The sequence below is a fragment of the Caretta caretta genome, chromosome 25 (genome assembly GCF_965140235.1).
Source record: "Caretta caretta isolate rCarCar2 chromosome 25, rCarCar1.hap1, whole genome shotgun sequence".
Taxonomy (NCBI): Eukaryota; Metazoa; Chordata; order Testudines; family Cheloniidae; genus Caretta; species Caretta caretta.
This window is the reverse complement of record NC_134230.1, coordinates 7,641,072-7,662,720: the sequence shown is the minus strand read 5'-3', so window position 1 is coordinate 7,662,720 and position 21,649 is coordinate 7,641,072. Positions and strand designations below refer to the sequence as shown.

General features: G+C 53.1%; 1 long non-coding RNA gene across 1 annotated transcript; it reads right to left on the bottom strand.

The window, feature by feature from the left end:
* Positions 1-5,536: 5,536 nt before the first annotated feature.
* On the bottom strand, positions 5,537-19,016 carry LOC142070092 (uncharacterized). Its single transcript, XR_012666023.1, has 3 exons — positions 18,769-19,016; positions 6,767-6,864; positions 5,537-5,873 (listed from the first exon to the last, which is right to left on the bottom strand). It is a non-coding gene; the product is annotated as an uncharacterized LOC142070092 (long non-coding RNA).
* Positions 19,017-21,649: the final 2,633 nt, after the last annotated feature.

Below are 21,649 nucleotides of genomic sequence, written 5' to 3'. Positions count from 1 at the left end.
GTGGGCTTACACAGGGATCATGGGTATCGCCACGGGGACCCGCTGTGTGGAATTACACAGGGAATTTGGCTGTTGTCACAGAGATCCACCGTGTGGTGTTACACAGGGTGCTTGGTTATCACCATGGGGACTCATCGTGTGGGGTTACCCAGGAACTTGTCTATCACCACAGAGACCCACCGTGCGGGGTTACCCAGGGAACTTGGCTATTGCCAAGGGGACCCACTGTGTGGGGTACAAAGGGAGCTTGGTTATCACCACTGGGATCTGCTGTGCGGGGTTACACAGGGAACATGGTTATCACCATGGGGACCCGCCGTGCGGCGTTACACAGGGAACATGGTTATCACCATGGGGACCCGCCATGCGGCGTTACACAGGGATCTTGGTTATCACCACCGGGATCCGCTCTGTGGGGTTACATGTGGTTCTTGGCTATCGCCGCGGGGACCTGCCATGCGGCGTTACACAGGGATCTTGGTTATCACCGCGGGGACCTGCCACGCGGCATTACACAGGGATCTTGAAGGCCCCCCAGGGCTGCCCAAGGTCCATTTAGGGTTCTCCCTGGGACCAGCTCTCCTGTGCTGCTCCGACGCTGCCCCACCCCCTCCAGCGAGGCAGAGGCAGCCGCGGGGGCAGGCCCAGTGCAGGCACGGGGGTCACTCTCTCCAGCTCGCTGCGTTCCTCCCCTTCCTAGTGCTGGTTGTTTCCACGAGGCCTTTGCTGCGCAGGGCCCCAGGCCCCCGACGCTGTTTGACCCCGAGGGAGGGAGACTGTCCCTGCCCCCCCAGGCTCCCAGGTCTCACTGCAGCTCAGTGCCCAGGTGGGAACAGATTGCAGGTCTCCTGAGTGTCAGCCCAGTGTCTTGCCCACCAACCCCCTGTCCTTCTACCAGCCTCTTTCTCTCCCTCTCTGCCCCTTTCCACACCCTGCAGTGCATCTCTTTCCTTTGACTTCCACCCCTCCCCTCCTCTCGCTCTCCATTCTCCTTTCCCTCCCTCTTCCTCGTCTCTGTTCTCCATGTCCTCCCCAACATGGGAGCTGGAGGGGTCCCCAGCCCCCACCTGGACCCCTGTCAAGGCCCAGGTGGGGAGGGACCCACCATCTTGCAAAGGAGAGGAGCGGCCGCGGGGCCCGATCAGCGGCACAAAATCCAAACAGGTGGGGCTGGGGGATTAATAAAATGTTTCAGACAATTTGATGCTTCTGGATGTGATGGCCCAGCGCCCCCCCCCCCCCCCACGCGTCCCCAGACCCGCAGCTAGGATGCTGCCTTGCGGGGGCTTGGGCAGGACAGCGAAATGCCCCATCGTTTGCTGGCTGGCATCGTCGCCTGGCGACGTGGATGACGACCCTCAAGCCGGGGCCCTGTGGGGCCCTGGCAGGACAGACAGACAGATGCGAACACTAATGCCGCTAATTCCTAGCCAGCCCTGGCTGCGTCTCCCCCAGGAGAGGAGCTGGGCGGCTCTGTGGGGTGGGAGCTCCCTCTGTTGGCTAGCAGGGAAAATGACAGTCTCTGCAGCCCCTTAGAAGGGCTACCCAGGACTGACACCTTCGCTCCTATTCACAGCAATAGCTCTGTAGCACCCAGAGGTCCCTGGCTAGGGTCAGGGCCTAGGCACTGCACAGGCAGGCCCAATGCACGGCCCCCTGCCCTGCAGAGCCCGCAGAGAAGCTGCATCGCCGTACAGCACCCTTAGCCCTGACCTGCGGCTGGTGGAACACGCTGCGAAACAGAAGCAGGGGCCAGCAATTGTAGCACACAACTGGGCATCAGAGGCCCTGGCTCCTCTTCCTCGCTTTGCCGCTGATCTGTTGTGACCTTGGGTGAGTCACTTCCCGGCTCCATGCCTCAGTTTCCCCATCTGTACAATGGGATAATGACGCCGCCCTCCCTTTGTTAAGCAGTTTGAGATGTACTGCTGAGAAGCGCTGCATTTGAGATTAGTATTATGATTGTTCTCATGGACCTGTCTCAGAAGGGACCAGCAGATCCCGATGTTTGTAAAGCACTTTTCACCCAAGTGGCTGTAATAATACAGAGTTATTCAGTCCAGGGTCATTCAGAACTGAGCAATCCTGCTGCATGCAAAGACAGCACAGAGCAATGGACGGAGATTAGTCTTGTGGTTAAAACGCTATCCTGGGACTCAGAAGACCTGGGGTTAATTCCCAGCTCTGTCACAGATGCCCTGCAAGACCTTGGCCGTGTCATTTAATCCCTCTGTGCCTCAGTTTCCCCACTGGTGATGGTGAAAATCATACTTCCTGTACCTTTTGGTGTTTGGTAGAGCTGGTGGAAGTATGGGGGTCAGGGGAGGCGAAGGGCTCCTATTCCCCACCCTCCCCCTGAATTTAGAAATGTCAGAATTTGAAAAAAATAAATTCACCCAGCTCTGCTTGTAAACTCGAGAGGGCAGGGACTGTCTGTGTAGGTGTGTACAGCACCGGGCACAACGCAGCCCTGGTCTCAGGTGTGGCCTTAGGCATTGCCACACTGCAAATAAGACCAATGGGGCTGGGGTGCGTTAGCCCCTTCCTGCCCAGTAGAAGAGCTATCCTGGGTTCTTTGAGTGCCACTCCAGCCCTGTCACCCCACAGCCCCTACCAACGCCAGGAGATAGGTTTGGATTTGGGCCCTGCCCCGAGCCTTAGCGGAAGCATTAACTCAGGGGTGCCAGCTGTGCCAGCTTTCATTGGGCTAACTTGCAAGCCTCCCTATGGCCTCAAATCCACAGCCCGACACTTCGGGGGAAGGCCCCTTCTCACAGAGCCCAGCGAGCTTGTCGTGCCGTGCTGGGGTTGCCGGGCAGCCTCGTTCCTTGTGAATGACCGTGCTGCAGCAGTCCCACCGCGGAGCCAGCCCTTGCCCACACATTTCCTGCCCCAGTGTGCCTGCCCAGAGCATGGAATCCAAGTGTTGGCCGCTGGCACACGGCTGGGCACCCGCGGTTCTCCAGATGCTCAGCAACACCAGGGACACCCAGGCCCCAGACGTGAGCGCTGAGAGTCCAGTGAGCTCTCCGGCACATGGGAGAGTCAAGGGACCATTCCTAGGGCTGGCAGGAAAGGCACGGAGGCACATGCCCCCACTAGAGTGGATGAATCAGTTACCTGGCAATGCCCCTACAGAGAGAGGGACCTTCCATTAGCCATCCCTCTATTAGTGACTATGGGGTCCCGCAACTTGCCTGGCCAGGATCCACCCCCAGAATCATGAGGCTGTTTGTTAGACTATATTGTGGGATGCTTGGTCTGTCGGTTAATATTTGAACCCCCCAGCCCATCCTGTGTTTGGGTGACAATCGGGGTTCCCCACGGTACCAGATTTATTGGATATGTGAGTTTGTTCCCGCCCCAGGAGCTCTCACCCCACATTTCCAATTTATTCTGCCCCTCGGGCCCCACCCCCATCCATTCAGATCCCCCAGCCTCGTCCTGGCTCTCCCTGGGGTTCTTCAGCCCCCGCTCCCAGGCCTGGGGGGTGCAGCGGGGTCCCCTCCTCCTTCCAGGTGGGGGTTGGCTGGCTCCAGGAGCTATTCACCTCCCCTCCCAGGCCAGGTGCTGCAGGGTGGAGGGGGAAGGGCAGAGGCACCGTCCTGACCCCATTGCTCACAGAGAAGCAGGGGGCTGGGAGCTGCTGGGCTCTGTATCTCCCCCCACCTGCAAGAACCTATGGGGTTCCTATGGGGAAAGAGAGACGAGCTCCCCCTGCAGCAACTCTGATTGGTTATTCTGCCCCAGGAGGCGGGCAAGTGGGGTGGGCAGCCAATCAGAGGGCTCAGATTTGCTAGCCGGTTGGCATTTATTGCATCATTGGGAGATTGTGATCCCACCCGTGAGAGCTGGCGGTGCCCCCGGGCGGCACGTGGCTGGAGGCAGCTGCTCCTGCTGGGGCCTGGCACCCGATGCAGCAACGACCTCTCCCCAGGCTGCCCGCTGGCTCTGTATCCCCAGCGCCCGGTTTCTGCTGCTTCCCCCCGTTCGCCTCGGTCCCCAGCACTGCAGACAGCTCCATCCCCTCCGCCACCACGGTCCCCAGAGAGCCCCCTCGCGGGCCAGGGGCTGTGTCTACACCATGGGGCCGTAGCTATCCCGGCAGAGCCCCATTGTGGAGCGACAGGAGGGTTTTCCCTTCGCTGTGGGAACTCAGCTCCCCAAATGCCGGGAGCTCGGCCGACGGAAGCTTCGTCCACCTACTTCACTGCGTCCACACAGGGGAGAGGTCGGCTGAACTGTGGCACTCAGGGGTGTGGCCGCTTCTCGCCCCTCAGCACTGTCACTATGTCGAGCTAAGGTTTAAGGCTGGACTCTTTCCAAGGGCTCCCCCACCCTCTCCCCCGTTGGCCCGGCTGGGGAAGGGGGCTGCTCTCCCACTGCTGGGGCGCATAGGGCAGTGAGCATGGGGGAGGGGAAAAATCATGCATCTGATGCTCGGGAGAGTCCCCACAAAACCCCGTGCACCAGCCCCGTCTCTGCCGTGCGTACAGCACTTCCAGACACACACGGCCCCTAACATGCACACGCAGCGGCGAGCGTGGCTCTGCGGGCTCCATCTGAACCACAGCTGTCTGTCTCGGGCGTCTATCCAGCCCCACTGCCCCAGTATCCAAGGCATTTATCCTCCCGAGCCCTTCTGGGGCAGGGCGGGCGTCTCCATGGTGCAGCTGGAGAACTGAGGCCCCCAGCAGACTCAGGGACTATCTTGGAGGTCTGAGACAGAGCAGGGGATTGAATCCGTGTCTTCCAAGCCCATGACCTCTCCACACACATGTCCTGGCTCACACAGCCCTGATCATCATCACACACTCAATCGGGCAGGCTCCCTTCCTGTGCAATCAGCTCTGACCACAGGCCACTCCAGGCTCTCTGCTCCCACCCCTGGTCATTTGCAAACAGAGTGGGTGGATCAGTTCCTTGTGCCAAGCTCTTTTTCGTCTAAGGAAAAACGGTCTTTTTTCTAAACTGGAAACTTGCCTGAAAAGCTTCCTGTTTTGTTTTCTTTTTTTCTGAAAATTTCTGTTTTTTTTTCAAAACTGGAAATAAAAAAACAGTCCTTGGAATAAATGATGCCCAGAGCTTCTTTCTTTCTTTCTTTCTTTCTTTCTTTCTTTCTTTCTTTCTTTCTTTCTTACGATTTATTGATTTAGATTTAAAAAGTAACTAAAAAGATGTATTCAAAAGCTATTGGTATGGTTAGGTCCTGTTTGTATTGTGCCAAGGAGCTCTGTAATGGGCCAGGATCCTATCATATGAGGTGCTGTGCAAACACAGAACAAAGAGATGCTCCTTTCCCCAAAGAGCTGATAACTGACGTAGTTGTTTGCAACACCGACACCCACACGCAGCCTCAGTTCTTGAGTCAGGCCCCAAAAATGAGATTGGTTTAAAATCACGAGATTATTTAAAAAATAATACATGGTGAATTCCTACTATTCTGAGCCTTTAGGGCGCACATTTCCAAGTTTTTTCTCTGCAACCACAAGGGCTAGTAATTTGCTTAAAAAAAAAAGAAAGCTGATCCCCTGACTCCAGGAACTGGAGCTTTAAGAAAAATTATAATATTGTGAGACTCAAGATAAAATCACAAGAGTTGGCAGTGCTGCTTTTGCCACTCTGTTAAGAGGGCTCCATGGTTGTTCTCTAGGCTTTGGGGCAGCTCTGGGCTGTAGACGGATTGCCACGCTTCCTTGCCACCAGCGATGCTAGCTGCCATGTGCTCCGTCCTGGGAGGTCAATGCCAGTCATTGACTTCTTGGCAGCAGCTGCTTCTCCTCCTGGGGCTGGTGGATGAGTTCCTCTGTGCATTGACACATCGTGGCGTGAGGGGCTGGTGTCAGGGGGTTGAAGGAGCAGCGGAACAGAGTCTGTTTGTGCAATTAGAAAGGGTTTGGAAGTGCAGTGGGCATGACCTCCCACCCAGTGAGACAAGAACAGCGTGTGCGGAGCAGGAGAGGGGAAACGAGCTAGGGGAGAAATACTGGCGAGCAAGGAGAGAGGCAGCGAAGAGGTGGAGAGAGAGGAAAAATGGAAGGAGAAAGGCAGAAGAGAAAAGGGGACAATGGGAGGAGAGGGATGGAGAGAGATCTTTTCAGGGCAGGAGCTGGCTCTGTTCTGTGTTTGGAGTACCATGGGGCCCCGGGCTATGGCTGGGCTCCCAGGTGCCAAGGCAGCACTGATACCTGTCACCGGAGCAGATAAAGGGTCAGAACAAAGACGGGAAGGAAAGCACGGGGTGGGGGTCACTTCCTGGCTTTGAGGCAGGCACCGGCCTGCTGTGCCTGGCTGGGTGTCCCCTGGGATGGCCACGGGACACTGCTCCAGGGATTCGCTAAAGAGGGGGCCGGGGGAGGCTGCAGCAGGCAAGGAGGTGCTCAAGGGCCTTGTGCAGGAGAGGCTTGGCAGGAAGCACCCTGCTGACAGTCACTGTCTAGGCAAGATCGTACGGATTGCCCATAGCCCGGCTCGAAGGAGTGTCCCCCGAATCTCTGTGCCACCCCTGTATTACTCCATGTCACCACATGTTACATACATGCCATCCAAGCTATTGTGTGTGCCATACATGCCACGTCATGCCATCTGTGCCATACATGCCATCTGTGCTACCCTGTGTCCTGTAAATACCACTCCACACCACCATGGATGACATACGTGCCATCCCTTGCGACTACGTGTCCCACAATCATGCTACCACACGGTCATCCCACGCCACATGTGTGCCATATATGTCGCCCTGTGCTTCCTCACGTGCTGAACATACCACTCCACACCAGCGTGTGTGCCGGGCACGCTGTGCCTTGCGCTTGCCACCCCATGTCATCTCTCCATGCCACCTGGTGCTGGTCCTCCAACCGTGGTCTGAAAAAAAAGAAAAAGAAAAAAAACTAGTGTTTGAAACTGCTCCGGGATTTGGACAGTTAAAACCTGAGTCCCAGGGGAGACGGGTGAGTCAGCAGAGGGCAGGGGAGAGGCTCAGACGTGCATGAATGATAAAAGCATGTTATCACATGGCCATCATGCAAGCTGTATGTATATAACACAGATGGGTGTGTATGGTATTAATAACGTAGGGTTCTGCATATTTCAGTAGAGATCTGGGCCATCGTGCTAGGCGCTGTACATACAACTAGTGAGAGATGGCCCTTGCTCCAAAGAGCTTACAATCTAAATAGACAAGGCAGACAAAGAGCAGGAAGGGAACAGAGGCAGGCCAGGGGTGGAGCTAGGAACAGGATCCCGGTCTCCCAAGCTGCTGGCCAATCCAGACTCCTTGTCAGGATGGGTCCCTGTCTGTAATATAGAACTCCGGGTGTCTGAGATACGCTCAAGATGTTATTGTATAGCACTTGGCCTCCGCTGTGAAGTCTGGATCCAAACTCCCCTTCCCCCAATTTAGGGGTGGCTGGCTCTCAGGTTCCCCAGCCGGATCCCCCAAATCAGGCCATTCCAACCATAATAAAATATCGAGGGGCTGTGGGGCAGATGGTCTCTTGGGCTGATTAGCCTGCGGAGGCGTGTAACACCTGTGTTCTCTCTGGGAAGCACAACCATTGACTGTATCTGAACTGCACGGCAACGTGATAATCGCCCTATGACCACAAGGTGTGAAGGCGAGTTATATGACGGGCCAGATGGACATTACAAATTACCACGTCCGGACCATTTACAACTCCAAATGCCTGACGCACCAAGAACACACAACAAGTCTGCAACACAGCAAAGAATTGAACCCAGACCTCTGGAGCACCAGACTCCAACCCACTAGGCCAGCCTTCCCCTCTTGCACATGGGCATGTAGGCTTGTTTTTCCCCCTCTCCCCATCACTCTCCTTACCCAGCTGGCACATTCCAAGGCTGCTAGAGAATCTCAGCTGACTGGCTCAGAACCAGGCTGCTGTGAGACTGGCAGCCCTGGTTCCTAGCCTGTGCTCTGGGGCTTCTCTCTAAGAGGAGCTGAACTAAAAACCCCCCATCCTGCTGAAACATGGGTCCAAATTTCGGGGTCCCCCTCCCCTGACAGCCCAGAAGTAGGGGTGCTGTCTCCATCCATCACTCTCTCACCTCATCAGAACTCAGGAGGGGATACTGAGGCCTCCCAGGGCTAGCAGAGATTTGACAAGAATTTGCTTTTTCCCTAATAGTTTGACCCACCCACTGGCAGCACATTCAGTTAGAAATCAGGACCGTTTTCTCCCCCCCAGCTGTGCGGGCTGCCTGCTGACAAAGTGTCCCTGACAAGTCTGCCCGCTTCTAGCTGTTCTAGCAACCACATAACCTCTGCCCAACCTCCCAATCCTTCCTCGGCTGCCCAGCGCCCTGCCTCCACCCTGGCATCCATAACCCCGCTGTCTCCCCATGAGCGCCTAGCCTTCCCCTCCCCGAGTCTCTCTCGCCACCTCCCACAATTGTTCTTTGTACCGCAGTAGCACCTCAGTGCCCCGGCTGTCAGCTCCTCGGGGCTGGGTCAGCGTTTGTACAGCGCCTAGCACTTGGGGTCCTGGACCAGGGCCAGCCCAGGCAGTAGGATCACACAAATAAAACCTAATGGGAATCTGGGTCCCATGGTGCCAGGCGCTGTACAGGCACGCAGTGAGAGAGCCGGTCCCTGCCCCAGAGAACTGATAATCTCAGTAGATGGACACACAGGACAGGAGGGGAAACAGAAGCAGAGATTTGCCAGCTATCACAGGAGGTCAGTGGCACAGCTGGGTCAAAAACCCACGTCTCCAGGCACCCAGTGCAGGGCCCAAGCTCCTAGATGCCCCCTCTCCACCCCCGTGCCAGTGCATTGCCCTCACAGCCATAAAATATGGTGCCACCTTTGCACGGGTCTTTGAGATTCTCGGAGGAAAGGTGCCCCGCAGGGGCAATCCATGGCTGCACTGGGAAGGGGGGAGCTTTTGCCCCCAAAGTTCTGAGCCATACTAGAAAAGAGGCAGACATGCCAACAGAATCCAGGCAATCAGTTACAGGCCAGTGAGCAGCAGGTGCCCTGTGGTGGGTCCGAGGAGGACCGGTGATGCCAAGGCTGGATCCAGATCAGAGCCCAAGTGGGCTTGTTCTGATCCTGCATTCTGGTTCCAGCAGGGCCTGGGGTAGGAGTGCTGGCTGCACGGGAGCTCCCAGCAGCTCCAGCCCCAGCCTCGCCCAGCAGGTCTCTGTGGGCAAGGTTTAATGCTATGACTCTCCCTCACCCCGCAGGCACGCGCCCCAGAGGGTCTGTGAGCTCCTCCGCTCCCACGAGGCTTTTCTGACGAGGCAGCTGTGCCTACTCAAACCCGCCGCCTCTGTGGGACCGTCTCTGGAGCCCCCTTTGCTGCCAGGGCCCAGCAATGCAGCGGGAGGAAGGGAGCCAGTTGGGATCTGACAGCCTGGGCCCCACAGAGCAGAGAGTGTGGTGGGCCGGCTGGAGAGGGAACGGACAGCCTTGTCCACGCCGCAGGGCCCTGCAGTCAGGTAGGCAGCGCTGAGTGGGTGCAATGACAGAGATTTCTTTAGAAGAAGAAAACAAGCAAGGTGTTAGCCTGAACACAGGCTAGCTGGGCCCAGCGTTAATTTCGGTCTCATTTCCTTGGCTGGCTCTCTGAGTGTGAAATAAACAAAAGAAGTCACCAGGCAAAGCCGCTCCAAAGCCTGTTGGAATAACAGCGTAGAGCCAGGAGTGGCGACCGGCAACCCTGCCGTTGTGCATCTGGGGGCGTGGTTCATGTCTGTGTGGCTTGAGAGGGCCTGTGGGTCTGTCTTGGCCTGGACTGCATACACTCCTTGTGTGTTTGCGTCGAGGTGCACGCCTGACGGGCATTTCATCTGTGTTTTTCTGACCTGTGTGATTTGGAGACGCGCCTGTCCATTCTCCTTGCATCTTGTGCATGTGTGTTTGTGTTGATGTGTGAGCGCATTTATGTGTGCTTTGTGGCCGGGATTGTTTCTCTGCTTTTTTGCATGTGTGTTTTATGTCTGTCTGTGAGTGTGTGCGTTAGAGTCAGATATACGTATACATTCGATGGGAATGGATGTCCATATGAGTACAGCTCTGATTCAGGTTTCTGGGGTCGTAAACCTCTGTATGTTTACATATATACCCCTGTGGGGATGTCAAGACAGCAGCTGGGAGCCCTGGAGTACAACCTCACCTGGTTTCATACTCAGGGGGCTACCCCCAGCTAGCTAGTGTGTATCCGTCTATCCGAACTGAGGAGCATGCTGCCAGATGTAGTGTGTGTTTGTGTGTATGTGTGTACCTATAGCTACATATAAACCTGTGTGTGTGTATCTGTTTCTAGATGTACATATATCATATATGCTTCTGTGTGTGTATAATTTTGTATGTTCACATATATACCTAAGGGCGTGTGTGTGTGTGTTCCAAACCTGCAAGGCACCCACAGCACTGAAAGGAAACAAGAGTCTCCAAAGAAATAAATAAAAAAGAAGCTGCAAAGCCCTGAAACCACAAACCACTACAATGGAGCCCACACATCCCTCCATTCATGAATTCTGTCAGTCAGTCACAAAGATGCTTCTCTCCCTTCTTCATTCAGAAATGAGGGGGGCGTGAATGGCAGGGATGAGAACCTGGTTGTGGAAAGCATGTTGCAATGGATTCCACCCCACCCCGCTGGACACCCCCTCAGCCACACAAACGCTGTACCATAATGTTAGGACAGCCTCTTTGGACACAGTGACCACGCACAAACCCAGCCCCGACTAGAGGGAATTGGATTAGCGTATCCAGCCAATCTGCCTGCAGTTCTCTGCTTTGGATTTTTTTAGGGGGGAGGGGGAATAGAACTGGGGGGGAGGCAGGGATAAAATGTAATGATCTGATTATTTTAATGGCATGGTTCATTAGTTAATCAGGTTCATTACGACAGCTGACTTCCCTCCCCCCTGGCTTTTACAGACATTTTAACATTTTCGTTCTGTTTTTGGGGCTCGGGCTCTGTTTTTGGGGGAACATTTTTTGCACTGGACGAGGCTGATTGGAACTGACCAATCAGCGCTGGCTGCAAGGCACTGGAGCCCCCGGTGCCCTTTGAAGTAGCCCCACTGCGGGTCCCATCTTCCCCGGCGCAAAATGGAGGTCACCGGCCCACCCCTGGCCGGCAACGCTGCCGAGAGCTCTGTGAAATGGCAACTGTGCTACAACGTGACGGCTAAGACCTGGTGGATGGTGAGTTGGGACCTGTTGGGACGTGTTCATTTGAAACTAAACAAGCTTATGGGGACCTAGGACAAGATCGGCTCAATTCTAGAGTGAGGAGGCTGAGAACAATCAGGGGTTGTCGGGGTTCATCAGAAAATCCCCTCATCTCTTTCTAGGTGGTTACTCTCCGCTTGTCACTGTGGCAGGATGGGGTCTTTCTGGACTAGCCACACCAGCATTTCTACTTCGTTTTAGTGGCCCTCTGCATCAGCCATTGTTTGCTAATCTTTTGCTTGCAAGACTGTGGTTTTACCTTGGGCCTTGCCCTGTGTGTGTGTACTCCAAGGGAGTTAGGCACCCAAATAAACGTCACTGGGGCTAGGCGCCTAACTCCCTTGGGGGTGTGCGCTTATGAATGTATGTGTGTAAAGAGACTTTGTGTGGGGTGAGGGACTTCGTGTCTGGATTGGCATCGTCGGTGTGGTGGACCAGTAAGATATTAGACACGGCCCATCCCTGGACGAACCCTCTGCTTTGTCTGAGACATGGCCTGGCACAGCTCTGAGCTCCTCCAAATCCCAGGAGCAGTAGGAGCTCAGAACCGGGCAGGATGGGGGCTGCATTTAATGCCGCAAAGGATCAGGCCCTTGATGAATGGAAATTTGCGATTTCTCTAGTTTGTATAACAGGGAGAAAAGCTCCCCCGTGCTAAACACAAGTCTTTGGCCTTTTCTCTATTACCTGCGCCATGCTCTGAGTGATTAGCCTCCAATGGGCTTTGGATCAGGTCCTATATCTCTGCCCATCTTCCATTTCTCTCTTCACCATCCCCTTTCCCCCTCTCTTCTCTTCTCCTCCTCCGCTTCTTTTGGCCTTAAACTCTCTTGTCCGGTTAGTTCTTTGGTTGGTTGATTTTTTGTTGCTGTTGTTTGAATTTTAACTCGTTATTTCCCACGAATGCGCCAGTGGGTTGGAAGGTCCCTTTTTCACTTCCTGGCTCCGAAGACATTTTGCAGCACGGCAGGAAGCAGTGCTGCCCAATTTGATACATGAGGGGTTGGGTTGTTAATCGCACGTCCCCCTTGCAGTTCAGCATCTGGTGTTCATTTCCCCAGTGATTGTGTGCAGGAGAGAATTCTTGGTGTCTTATAGACACATGGGCCTGATTCTCCATGGCCCCGTACCGCTCTGCAGTCGTTTACCGAACGAGTGCAGAGCTGGAGTAGCGGGCCCAGTCTCAGAGTGTTGTCAGCATCACTGTTTAGTTAAGGAGTGATCTTCTACTGATATAGTTAGACCAGTACCCTAATGTGGATGCAGTTACACTGGTATAAATGTGCTTTATAGATTCGTTCATAGATTATAAGGCTAGAAGGATCAATGTGATCATCTAGTCTGACCTCTTATTCCCTTTCCAGTATGGAAATAGCAATCCTGGGTATTAGCACCTTCATAGTGGCATCCCCACCAGGTGTACTGTTATAAGTGTCCAGGGAAGAACTCACCCTCCTAACCAAAATAACAATACCAGCGCACGGAGCAGGCCTTCCTTCCACCAGGGCAAACAGCTTATGATGGTTTCAATCTGGTGCTCTCCATTTGGCTGGCACTTGTAAGTTTACTGACGCCGATATAAACCAGGTTGAAACCGATAGAAGAGCGTCCACACACAAAGCTGCACTGATTTAACTAAAATCACATGTTGCAGGGCTTGTCAGCACAGCAGATATAAGTGAACTGACGCTGGAGGTTGTCATTCACCCCTCTTGGTGATTTCGCTGTAAGCTGGTGTGTGACCGCTTTCATTTCACTCTGCGTGTCCTAGTTCAATCTCGGTTAAGTCAACGCCTCGGCAGTTTAGAGTGATATAGAGGCAACCCTTGCACCGAAGTAAGAACGTTCTCCTGCAAACATAAACCAAAATAGCTACAGCGGTGAACATGGTTATTTCACTTCCATTCCCCGTGTGGACTCGCTCTTAGTTAAACCAGTGCAGTTTGGCTTTGGATTCACTGCGAACTAGGGTCTGTTCTTCACATGGGAATAGCTCTCCAGGTGCAAAATCTTAAGTGGAGACAAAGCACAGGTCACTTTTACCTTGATGTAGCTAGTCAATGTCACCTCTGTTATACCCTCCCCTCCCGGGACTGACCCTGACTAGCTACTTGTGAACACACAGCCTTGCGGTGTCTGTCTACACCACAATTGCTACAGTGGAACAGCTGCAGCGCGGTGGTGTGGACACATACGACAGCGAGAAAGGGGGTTTTCTGGTGTTGTAGTAAATCCACTTCCTTGAGGGGCGGTAGCTGGGTCGGCAGAAGAATCCTGTGTCTACAGCAGGGGTTAGGTTGACCTTGCTACGTTACACAGGGAGTGAAATTTTCCCCAGCCCTGAGCGACATCGCTAGATGGACCCACGTTGTAGGTATAGCGCAGGTCTTAGTGCATAGGGCAGGATCTTGGTGTTAGGAAGAGACTCCCTGGGGGCAGGTTATCCCACGTCTACCCAGCGTCGGATTCTTACGCCTTCCTCTGGAGCATCTCTGTGTGTTTTACATCCACTTTGCACGGACGTAAATACAGCCCAAGCTGCAGGGCGATGGGGAACCAGCGATTCCACTGGGGGAAGGGAGGGTTAAGGAAACCCGAAATGTTGAGAAACAATTTTAAAAAATCCCTGGCCCAGGGGACTGGGTTAAGAATTGTCCGTGTGCTGTGAAAGTTTTGGGAAGTTTAACTAGTTGTCTGGGGGTTTGTTTGTTTTTAAATAAATTTATTTTTATGACCCTTCCCGCACACAGCTCCGCGCAGCTGCAAAGCTGGTAACTGTCTGTTTTCGAGGAAAGGAGGGACGAATAGCCTATAATCCAACAGCCTGTCTAGGCAACCAGTTGCCGAGCTATTGATCTACAGCAGCATCTGATTAGAGTGCAATACCTCATGGATCTTACCCTCTCGGCCTCCTCTTCCCCCCGGGGGCAGGGCCCAGCTGAGACATGGGGGGACTCAAGCACAGGGTAAAATGAAGCAACGCATGCATGGAATCCGTGGCTAGGCTGTGGCTTGAAACCAGCTCTCCAGAGCCTTAGCCAGAGCCTCGAGCAAAGCCTCAGCTCTGTGCTTTCATGCTGTCAATGAAACCCCCCCTGGCTTGCTTGGCTTTCAAGACTATACTAGATCCTTGAAACTGTTGCCCTGCAGAACAGAGCTGGGTTTCACCCTCTTCCCCAAGTTTAGGGAAATGGGATCTGGAGCTGCAATCTGGGGAATCCCCTCTTTAAAGTGGGGGCCTGTGAGTCAAGCCCAGGACTCAGAGCGGGCTGCCAGAAGTCACTTTACAATGATCGTGAAAGCCGTGTAATTCCAAGGCATGTACCTGGCTGCTGATCCTTTTTGCATGGATACTGTTGCTCTCACTTGCCAATACACCGGAGCTAGGAAATCTCTCTGGATGCGGTGTGGAAAACATGATCTGAGATCATTCCTACCTAACCAGAACTCCCAGAGCACCAGAAATTGGCCACCCCCATCAACAATCAAATGGAAGTCTCTGAGCCGGGCTCGTTTGTTCTCAGTCTCAGTAAAGAAAGAAGTTAAATTCAGATTAGAAATAGGGCAAGATTTGGAACAGTGCAGGTGATTAGCCATTGGAACAAACTCCCGAGGGAAGGGGCAGATTCTCCATCTCTTCACACCCAGACTGGCAGCCTTTCTGACAGACACTTTAGCCAAACACTGGGCTCAGTCCAGGGCTAATTGGGTCAAATTCTCTGGTCCGTGCTATACAGGACGTCAGACTAGACAATCTAGCGGACCTTTCTGGTCTTAACCTCTCTGAATGAAAGTGTCTAACATTCCTAGAAGAAGAAGAAAGAGAATGGCTCCAGCAATGGTCATGGCTGAGGGGCCTTTTAATATCCCAGGGCCAGATCATCCCTGGAGTCAGCAGAGCTGTGCTGATTTACACCAGCGGAGGGCCTTGAATGTCAGCTGTCAGTTCAAATCCAGTCTGACTGAAAGCCATTCCCACCCAGAGAGTATTTGGTGGGCCCCGCTAGGAAACGGCTGCTGGTCTCAGTCCAGGGGACCATGTGATGTCCACATCATCCCTGGCCAACAGGACAGGTGCCGTCCCGGGCCAAGGAATGACCGGGCAACCACATGTGCCCTGGTGCAGGCATGAGGCATGTGACCATGGGGAGGTGCAGAGCAAAGACTGTGCCTGCTCAGAGAAAGGAACTCACCTGGTGATCTTTTTGGGGCAGGGCGTGTCTGTGTGTTCCGTGTGTGTACAGCGCCTAGCACAGTGGGGTACTGGACTGTGGCTGGGGCCCCCGAAAATTAATAATAATTCAGGCTGCAGAGCTTTGGCTGCGAGACCAAGAATGCTCGACACGCTGCAGCTGGTGTCCTCCCCCGGCCCTATTCTGTTTTCTCTTTGCAGCTGCCCAGGCCGCAGTGAGATTTGCGTGGATGCTAACATTAGCCCCTTCAAGACCGGGCTTGTTCTGCCCTCGCTCAGCCTCTGCTGGGAACAATAGGTGCCCATTAGCTAATCCCTGATGCATGCTGACTCTCTGGGCAACGCCCACGTCTGCCACATTGGACCCAGAGGGATCGGTGCAGGGATTTCACAGCAAGAAAACTGGGCCCTTTCACGCAGCCCACGCAACCTCTCCCAGCTGGGCTTCCTCTCCCAGTGGGGAGATTCATTCATCATCCTGAGCTAGGGGGTGGCAGTGACCTTCCGGACCGAGAGAGGAGGACAATGGTTCACTCCAGGACAGGCAGGAGCCCCATGGTGCTTTGCAGGCTGTTAGAAGGCTGGAGTGGGGTAGCAAGACCTGAGATGCCAGAGACCCGGCCCTCTCCTGATTTGGTCACAAGGGGCCTGATCCCTTGAAATCAGCGGTGTTGCATCAGCATGAAGCTGGGGTAAAAGGAGGAAGACTCAGGCCCCAGTTCTAGGAAGTCTATAACTCCCCCATAATAGCATCATAAAGCTCCAGGATAGACACTTCCCTTTGCCATTCACACACACGGACACTCCTGGTCATTGTTGCAATTACAGCAGCACTAGCGGTCCCCATCGTGATCAAGGCCCCGGGGTGCTAGGTGCTGTACAAACACAGAGCAGGAGCCTGCACCAAAGGGTGCACAGCCTGAGGTCTGCTTTACACTATAGTCAGGCCGATGCAAGGCCGCTTACATTGGAACCTATGGAACTGAATAACTCCACCCCCAGGAGCCGCGCAGAGTCACGGTTGGTGTAGTTCGGTCAACGCAATGCCAACATAGATACCGAGAGCGGGTGGCAATCCACCCTTAAATATGCAGGAGAGAGAAGTCAGGGGAAGGGGTAATTTTCCAATTAGGCATGGAGAGATGGTCAGATTTTTGAAAGAACTCTGCTACCAGCTGAGAACAATAGTGAATTGTCCCCTCCCCCAGGCCACTGAGAACAATGGGAGCCCAAGGGGCTGCAGAGGCTTGGATAAAAGGCGGGGTCTGCAGAAAGCATTCGCGAGCATCTAAACAGCATCTCCGAAGACTCCAGTGGACAAAGCTGTGAATAGCATGCACCAGTGGGCCACAGTCCCACTGAGGTTTTACCTCCTCTAATGTTAAATGTGGGTTAGAACCTGCTCATTAACATATTCTAACCCCACCGCCCTTTTTAGCCAAGTCATGGCAACACCTCTCGCAAATCTGGCCCTAAATTCCTTGCCCAAACTCCAGCAGGAATTCTGTCTCAGGCCTGGGACTTGAACCAGGATATCCAGGGCCAGCTTTGTCAGCTCAGTTAGTCCGGTGTAAATCTGGTGTAATCCCATTCATTTCAATGGCACTATTCCAGATTCATGCTGTAGTAACTGAGTTCAACATCAGGCCCCCAATTTGCCTTAACTGCAAGCCCTGCTGTTTGCTGTCATGCATCGAACTGGCCAAACATGGAGGGGGAAAAAGAGGAAAAAAAATCACATGGCTCAGGGTATGGGGCTAAAAATAGCCGTGCAGCCATTCCCCATCGGGCTGCAGCCCGGGCTCTGAAACCCAGCGAGAAGGGTGGGGCTCAAGCCCACCATCTCCAGGGCTATTTTTAGCCGTGTCTGTAGCATGAGCCCCATGAGCCTGAGAGCCCAAGTCAGCAGACCCGAGCTCTGAGACTTGGTGCCAAGGGGTGTTTTTTGCAGTGCAGATGTACCCTATGCTTCTACAATGCCTAGCGCAATGGGGCCGTACACTCGGCTGGCCCATAGGTGAAACCGCAGCATTAATAATAATCATTGCTCCGTCTGCATCAGAAGCCAGGTTTGGAGTCCAAAGTCTCCCAGCGTTCAGAAGTGCTTGGCTATAGGCTTTTGGATCATTCACCAGTGCTATGTACAGCTTCTGCGGCATATCTCTCTGCCAGCGATACAGTGAGTGATGGCTTGCCTGATGAAGAAGAGAATTAATGATCCTGTAGATAGCTATGAATTCCCAGGCTAAAAATACACCTGAATTGTCTCATGACAAGAAGTCCCCAGAGCAAAGCTCCAGCGGCTGGTGCAGGGAGCCGGATCCCAAATCGCAGCAAGGCCTCATCGATCGTTTCCCTTTTTTTGGATGCAGTAAGTGGAGATCCAAGTACGAATGTGTCACTGGCTCTTCAAACCAGAATGCCATGTGACATGGGGGATGCCCTGCCAAGAGATGCGCTGGCCCCATCCGGCAATATTAGCCCACAAGCATGGAGTCAGCTCTTATTGATGGTCCAAGGGAGTTATCAGTTTTGAAGCAATTCAAAATGCCAGGAAAGATAAGGAGAAAAAGCCACAGCCCCACACCAGTGTAAGCAGCTAACTCCTGTGTCTCTTGCTACAGGGCTGATCTGCTGCAATCTCTAGACCAGTGGATGCTGGATGCTGCTGTGGATCCAGAGTAACTCCGCTGAACTCAGAGACATTACTCTGAAATGACACCAGTGTGAATGAGATCAGAATGGGGCCAGCTGGGTCACCTTACACTTTATCGCTGAGACTTCCACATTGCAGTAGGACCTACTGACTCCTTGTCCACTCCAGAAAGTTAGAAGGATGGAACTAGATCAGCTGAGAAGCCGGTTAGTGAAATCAGCGCCCCCTGCTGGGTGACATTCTCATTGCAGTTTCCTAGCGCCTGATGTCCATTTGGAAAAGAAGCGGTGGATTCTCCATCTCTTGGGGTCCGTAAATCAGGGTTGAATGTCCGTGTCTAAAACTGACACTCTCGCTCAACCGGCAGTTATGGGCTTGAGGCAGGAATCTAGGAATCAAAGGCACTTTCTCCTAGGTGCTGTACACACATGTAGAGAGAGACAAGCCCTGCCCCATAGATCTTACAGCCTAAATAGACAATGGGTGAGGGGGAAACAGGCCCAGAGAGCATTCAACCACTGGTGGGGCCCTGCAGCACTGGCTTCGAGGACCAGGAGGTCCTAGGGTCTATTCCCCGGGTGCAGCATTACAAGGGATGCCATGCCAAGGGGGTGTGGGTGGTAGTAATAATCCAGCCGCAGCATCTGACTGGATTCAGCTTTGGAGCTAAGCTGCACATGCTGGTACTGATTAAATAAATACTCGGATACCCACCTGCAGAGACAAAACCGGAGCCCTCGCTCGGCTGCTTAGCAACTCCTTGGCTTGCTCATGAAGTTCTTCTGAGATGGGCTGTTTTCCTTTGATCTTTCTCGCCCTGGTTTGTGCAGCGCAATGAAATTCCAAACCAGCTCACTCCGCAACGGACCCAGAGCCGCTGCAGCAGCAGGGTTTACATCCTGGTGGCAGAGGAAGAGCTGAAGGTGCTGCAAACCGCCGGTGGTCGTAAGCCGAGAGGTTTGCTGGAGCAAAGAGCCAAAGGCAGAGCAGGGGTGCTCTGGGGTTTTATTTGAGGGTTAGTGATTGGTTGAAGGGGAGGCGCATGGGGCTGCATGATTTATTTATCGCGAGGTGTTTTGAAGTTGGCCTCGTTTCCCTGCTAGATGGAAGCGTGAGTGGGGGCAGGAGGGAGCTAGATAGACAGACCTCCCTGACAGATCAAGTGCCAGGCCAGCACCCCCGCCACAGACCCTGCCCAGAAGGCCTGGCCCAGCGATGTGTGCGTGCCCAGGGTTGGAGTCTGATCTCAGTTACACTGGTGTAGAGGTGGAGTCACTCCATCAATTTCAGCGGAGTTACTCCTGGTTTACCCTGAGGCCCATTCCTCTGCACCCAGGGGGTAGTTCAAGCCTCCCGCTGCGGAACATGGGTGTCCCTTACAGGCACGCGGATTTGAAATTCAGACTCCCAGAAAGCGATAATTAGAAGGAGCTAAGTACATGTGCAGTCGGACATCCTGCCATCTTCTCTTAGGCTTTGCCTGGCACTGGTTTAATTACAGAGCAGCATATGTCATATGACCTTAAACCTCTTCCTAATCGACTTACACTACACGGAACCTTTTCCGCCAATTTGATAGGTCAGTTTAAGATCACGCTGCACGTGGAACTGACGCAGTGCTCCAAGCAGGCGAGTCCCTGGACTCATAAACGTGCTGGAGGCAAAGCGACTCCAGCTTGACCCGTTGTCTCGCTGTTGAGCTACTTAACATTGCTAAAAAAATGATCCATGGTTTGAAAATAATTTTTCCAAAACCTTGTCTGTGCTGCTGATGGTTTGTTTGTTTTTTTGGTTTTCAGCAAAAAATGCATCGCTTTTCTTTCTATAAAATATTTAAAACATTATTGAAATGGTGACAGAAATTCTGCATTTGCCAAAAATGGCGATATGACCATTCTGGCAACATTTTAAAAAAACATTCGAAGAAAATAAAAAAATGGATCCAGTCCCAAGAATATGTTCAAGAAGAGATTTCGAATTTTTTTTTTTTACTAAAATAGATGTTTAGTTTTCAGCCATCTTCAGTGAGGTGCAATCTGCTCTCCAGACAGGTAATATCCAGACTTGACAGTAGAGAGTCTACAATTAACTGACAAGGACTCAGGGAGAGGAATAGAGCTCAGTCACTCGGACAGTGCAGCCAGAGCTGAGAAGGTTATTCCATGGTAAAAGTGCCAGAATCTACAAGGAATATTTTTCGCGATGAATTATTCAACCAGCTTAACTGTTCATTGATTCATAGACTATAAAGCCAGAAGGGGTCGTTGTGAGCTTCTGCAAGCATAACATAGGGCATATTATTATCACCCAGCCATTCCTTCAGTAAGCCCACATCTTATGGTTGAGCTAGACAATATTTGACATTCAGTGTGTTTTAAAGATTTCAAGTGATGGAGAATTTAGATTTTCCATTTTGTGGGAAATTCCATGACTAAAAAAAATCCATTCTGAAAGGGAATGAAAATGAACCCCCCCAAAAATCTAAATTTTTTGCAAAATGAAATTGCAATACAAATTTCCATTTGGGTCAATCAAAGCATTTTGCTTCAATAAAATGGAACCATTGCATTTTGGGGGGAGGGATAGCTCAGTGATTTGAGCATTGGCCTGTTAAACCCAGGGTTGTGAGTTCAATCCTTGAGGGGGCCATTTAGGGATCTGGGGCAAAAATTGGGGATTGGTCCTGCTTTGAGCAGGGGGTTGGACTAGATGATCTCCTGAGGTCCCGTCCAACATTGATATTCTGTTTTTAACCTTTTAAAGGTTTTTTTAAGTATATAAATCAATGAATTGTGTTTAAAAAAAAGTTTTGAAACAAAACAGTCTGTTCTGAAAATGTCCAAACAGGACTTTTCAACATTATCAAAATGTTTTCATTTCTGGGGGGTGGGAGGGGAATGAAACAAATGTTGTCGAACTTGACATGTTTTCCTAGATGTTTTGCTTTTGAAGAAAATGGCATTTTTCACTGAAAAATCATTTCAACCAAAAATGTCCGTCCACCTCCATCCCTCACCAGCTCCATCCCCCTCCAGCTCCAGCTCTGTCCCCCTCCAGCTCTGTCCCCCTCCAGCTCCGTCCCTCACCAGCTCCGTCCCTCCGCTCCATTCCCCTCCAGCTCCGTCCCTCACCAGCTCCATCCCCCTCCAGCTCCGTCCCCCTCCAGCTCCAGCTCCATCCCCCTCCAGCTCTGTCCTCCACCAGCTCCGTCCCCCTCTAGCTCCATCCCTCACCAGCTCCGTCCCCCTCCAGCTCCAGCTCCGTCCCCCTCCAGCTCCATCCTCCACCAGCTCTGTCCCCCTCCAGCTCTGTCCCTCTCTAGCTCCATCCCTCACCAGCTCCGTCCGCCTCCAGCTCTGTCCCCCACCAGCTCCGTCCCTCCGCTCCATTCCCCTCCAGCTCCGTCCCTCACCAGCTCCGTCCCCCTCCAGCTCCATCCCTCACCAGCTCCGTCCCCCTCCAGCTCCAGCTCCATCCCCCTCCAGCTCCAGCCCCGTCCCCCTCCAGCTCCAGCTCCGTCCCCCTCCAGCTCCAGCTCCGTCCCCCTCCAGCTCCAGCTCCGTCCCCCTCCAGCTCTGTCCCCCTCCAGCTCCAT